Source organism: Rutilus rutilus (genome assembly GCF_951802725.1).
Source record: "Rutilus rutilus genome assembly, chromosome: 24".
NCBI lineage: Eukaryota > Metazoa > Chordata > Actinopteri > Cypriniformes > Leuciscidae > Rutilus > Rutilus rutilus.
In genome coordinates, this window is record NC_140228.1 from 3,206,034 (window position 1) to 3,211,347 (window position 5,314).

The following is a 5,314-nucleotide window of genomic DNA, read 5'->3' on the forward strand; positions in this document are numbered from 1 at the left end:
TTATTTTATTTATTGACTTATTTAATATTGAATATTTGATATTTAAATAATATTACTTGAATAACTATTAAGAATGATGTGTCATTATAAGAGTTTGATATAAATATGTGAATGTTAAATGTTTATTAATATTTATTTATTGTTTTTTGTCTTTTTCCCCTTAAATCATATGTAAAAGTGTCTAACTATGTACTTTTTGGTTATTGTTCTAATTATGTGTTTTTTAGGCTATGTGTTGGTGGGTATTATCACAAAAGAAAAAAAGTAGAAGGAAAAATAAGGAATATTTATTGGGGGAAAATATGATGTCTTTTCCTTCAGATTCCAGTGATTCCTTCAGAGTGAACACGGTGAATCTGACTGCAGTAGATGTGAAAGATATGAATAAAAATTAAGTTAATTCGGCCAGCGCACATACCTGTATTTATTTACATACCTGTATTACAATCGACTACTGTGGACTTCGACCGAAAACAGAAAATAAATACAGGTATGTGCGCTGGCTGAATTAACTTCATTTTTATTCATATCTTTCACATCTACTGCAGTCAGATTCACCGTGTTCACTCTGAAGGAATCACTCACATTGGCTGTGCACTTGTAATGACACATCAAGGATGTTAAGAGGCTAAACTTGCCCTATTGAAGTCAACAGGGTGCAAATTTTAAAAAGAGGATGGTGTAGGCAACACCGATTTTTGTCGTTGTTCTCTGTACTGACAGCACTCCAAATTTACAAAAAAATGACCGGAGTTCTCCTTTAATTCTCGATAAGAACTTTTGGACACGTATGAAAGAAAGTCAATCTGGTTAGTTATAAGTGAAGCTGGTAATGCTGTTTAATCCTCTTCTGCTGAGATCTTCAGAGATTTAAGGCTGTGTGGCTTTAAGTCAGTTGAAGTTGCGTTTCATTTTCTGAGAGTGCAAACATGATGTTAAACCAACATCACATTGTAACTGATTCGATGTCATTTTTTAACTCAAACTTTTTCCAACTACTATCTCTTTGTCTGGTTGCATTTACATGTTTGCAGTTTGCATTGTAAAAGCAGAAAACAACAAATCATTTCGCTATGTACGTTTACTGGTATAACAATGAACAGAAATACAGATATCAGCAAAATGTTTACATGCTATTAGAAATATAGCAATGATACTATAAAAGCAACAAATGGCCATAATATTGTTATTTATTAAAATAACGTGCATGTAATCATTGTCTGTTTAGAGGCCTATTTGTAATTGTATTATAAGCACTGCCATCTGATGTATACCTATCTCTTTAAATACCACAAAATAGCCATGTCAGTCACTTTCTAACTCTTGTTTTGGTTTGTTTCCTGTCTTGTCATGTGATTCCCTGGCCCTCATGTGATCCTGCCATGTGTTGTGTTGTCATGTCATTAGTTCATGGTTTCATTGTGCACAGGTGTGTCTTGTTCAGTCATTAGTCTTGTGTGTATTTAAGCCCTCATGTTTGCCATGTGTCCTGGTCAAGTATTGTTTCATGTAACCACTTTTGGTAAGCGTCATGGTCATGGTCATGGTCATGGTCATGGTCATGGTCATGGTCATGGTCATGGTCATGGTCATGGTCATGGTCAAGGTCAATGCCTTTGTTTTATGTTGATCTTGTTTTGTGTGAATAAACTGCACTTGGGTTCTACAAACTTAACATACTCTTAGTATATTTAAAATGTTAAAATTAATATTCTAACACATACCATTACAAATGCATGCTTCTGCTGGAGTTCTATATGTGTTGTTCTGTGCACTTCTAGCCACATCCTTCCATTGGCTGGTTTGGCAAAAAGTTTGATTATATATTTACGGTTTGTGTATTGAGAGCTCTCTAATTGCATTTTTACTAGTAAGAATTAAATTGTAGAGCTCTCTAATTTAATTCTTACTGAAGATGCAATTACTAAGAGTAACACTGGGAATATTTTAAGTGAAAACAGCTTGCCATAGTACACACACACACACACACACACAGGCCTTAAACTTTGTTTTTGTTTTTTGGGTTTTGTTCTTCTGCAAAACCCACAGGATGTGGCTAGAAGATCACTGAACATTAAACCTGCTACATACACAGAACTCCAGCAGAAGCATGCATTTGCACTGACATATGCTTTTGAATATTATTTTGAACATTTTAAAATATACTCTGCATACATAAAATGTTAATATTTTGCATTCATCATGGTGTAACTTTTAAAAGGGTTGAAATTCAGAACACAATGAAGTTTGGTAATCAAAATAACTAAATATGTCACTTAAGATTTTACTGGAATATTATGAAGAGGATAATAGCCATTAACTCACATTTACTGATTTAACTTGAAGCCTAAAGTTTCAAAAAACATTTATATGCTTAAAAAGTGATTTGTGAAGCATTTGTAAAAAGATAAGGGGTGTCATCCACCAACTGATTGGTAACTAGATGTACCGCATCGCGGTACAAAATATGACCGCCGCTCAGGCCTGCACTGGCTTTCCACAAAAATAAATGACGTGGAGTAATTTGGCTGTATTGCGTGTTTATGTATATACCTAAAAAAAGTAATAGTATGTGCATGTCTGTGTGTGTGTGTGTGTGTGTGTGTGTGTGTGTGTGTGTGTGTGTGTGTGTGTGTGTGTGTGTGTTTGTTTGTGTATGTGTGTGTCAGTGTGTGTGTGTGTGTGTGTGTGTGTGTGTGTCTGTGCGTGTATGTATGTGTGCGCGTGTGTGTTTGTGTGTCTGTGCATGTGGATTTGTATGTGTGTGTATGGGTGTGTGTCTGTGCGTGTGGATGTCAGTGTGTGTGCATGCTTGCATTTGTTTGTATTCCTGCATGTGTGTGTGTGACAGTATCATCCTAAACCAGCAACTCTTCGCTCAACAGCACCATCTACAGGCCGATGAGTGTACAGTCACTAAATGTGCACATAAATGAATTTATTTTATACTATTTTATACTTTTTTGGGTTTGGGGGGGCCCAGCGCGGGGGGGGGGGGGAGTGGCCCCCGGGGACCAAACAAAATTTTTCCGTAGAAGTGTAGTGGGGCTACATGCCCACCAAATTTCATGTTCCCCGGTGCTTCGGTGTCCCTGGTATCGTTGACGAAAAATTTACGGGGGCCCCAGCGCGGGGGGGGGGGGAAGTGGCCCCCGGGGACCAAACGAAATTTTTCTGTAAAAGTCTAGTAGACCAACATACCATAAAAATTTCTTCATCCTCGGTGCCACGGTTCAGGTAGTTATTTAGGAAAAACTGCATTTTTTTGGGTTTGGGGGGGCCCAGCGCGGGGGGGGAGTGGCCCCCGGGGACCAAACTAAATTTTTCCTTAGAAGTCTAGTGGGGCTACATGCCCACCAAATTTCATGTTCCCCGGTGCTTCGGTGTCCCTGGTATCGTTGATGAAAAATTTACGGGGGCCCCAGCGTGGGGGGGGAAGTGGCCCCCGGGGACCAAACGAAATTTTTCCGTAAAAGTCTAGTAGACCAACATACCATAAAAATTTCTTCATCCTCGGTGCCACGGTTCAGGTAGTTATTTAGGAAAAACTGCATTTTTTTGGGTGGTGGGGGGGCCAGCGCGGGGGGGGGGAGTGGCCCCCGGGGACCAAATGAAATTTTTCCTTAGAAGTCTAGTGGGGCTACATGCCCACCAAATTTCATGTTCCCCGGTGCTTCGGTGTCCCTGGTATCGTTGACGAAAAATTTACGGGGGCCCCAGCGCGAGGGGGGAAGTGGCCCCCGGGGACCAAACGAAATTTTTCCGTAAAAGTCTAGTTGACCAACATACCATAAAAATTTCTTCATCCTCGGTGCCACGGTTCAGGTAGTTATTTAGGAAAAACTGCATTTTTTTGGGTTTGGGGGGGCCCAGCGCGGGGGGGGGAGTGGCCCCCGGGGACCAAACGAAATTTTTCCTTAGAAGTCTAGTGGGGCTACATGCCCACCAAATTTCATGTTCCCCGGTGCTTCGGTGTCCCTGGTATCGTTGACGAAAAATTTACGGGGGCCCCAGCGCGGGGGGGGGGGGGGGGGGAGTGGCCCCCGGGGACCAAACGAAATTTTTCCGTAAAAGTCTAGTAGACCCACATACCATAAAAATGTCTTCATCCTCGGTGCCACGGTTCAGGTAGTTATTTAGGAAAAACTGCAGTTTTTGGGGTTTGGGGGGGCCCAGCGCGGGGGGGGGGAGTGGCCCCCGGGGACCAAACGAAATTTTTCCGTAAAAGTCTAGTACACCAACATACCATAAAAATGTCTTCATCCTCGGTGCCACGGTTCAGGTAGTTATTTAGGAAAAACTGCAGTTTTTGGGGTTTGGGGGGGCCCAGCGCGGGGGGGGGAGTGGCCCCCGGGGACCAAACGAAATTTTTCCGTAAAAGTCTAGTACACCAACATACCATAAAAATGTCTTCATCCTCGGTGCCACGGTTCAGGTAGTTATTTAGGAAAAACTGCATTTTTTGTTTTTTTGGGGGGGGGCCAGCGCGGGGGGGGAGTGGCCCCCGGGGACCAAACGAAATTTTTCCTTAGAAGTCTAGTGGGGCTACATGCCCACCAAATTTCATGTTCCCCGGTGCTTCGGTGTCCCTGGTATCGTTGATGAAAAATTCAGTAAGGTGACGAAAAAAAAAAAAAAAAAACCTTTGACAATCCCTATATGACCGCTTTCGCTAGCTACGCTAGCGGCGGTCATAATAAATGGGTTGTGCAGATATATGAATACTTGTAGATGTCGACAGCAACTCCACAGAGATGGGTTGATCTTGACTTCTCTAGATAAGCTAAACCTTGGCGAAGTGTCATTCTTTAATTTGATTTAACAACTACCATTATTGAATTATTTTACAGAACATATCCCAAAAATCTGTGTAAAGATTTAAAAAATAAATTGGTGCTCTAATTAATCAAATGCCTTTAAAATACCTTAAAAGAGAAATAAGCTATTTAAAAAATTTGTAGGGTAGAGTGGGGGAAAACGCCCCCTTAAAGGAAATTGTGACATTACAGTGAAACAAAACATAAATGTGACTTGAATTGCCATCCCGGTTTTGAGTGATTATGGCAGGAGTTATTCACCAAATATTAAAATTGCACAGCCTTCATAATTAATTAGTATTTTGACTGAAAATATTTTTGTACAAAGGGGGCGTTTTGCCCCAGCGGTGAGGTAAAACGCCCCCCAAGGTGGGGTAAAACAACACATTCTCACTCCCAACTCGTCACATATGGACGCTTGGCCAGGACCCCCTGGCGTCACTTTTCAACGATCTGGGTATACCTTTAGCGTCAATTTTCAACGTGCAGGGTAGTCC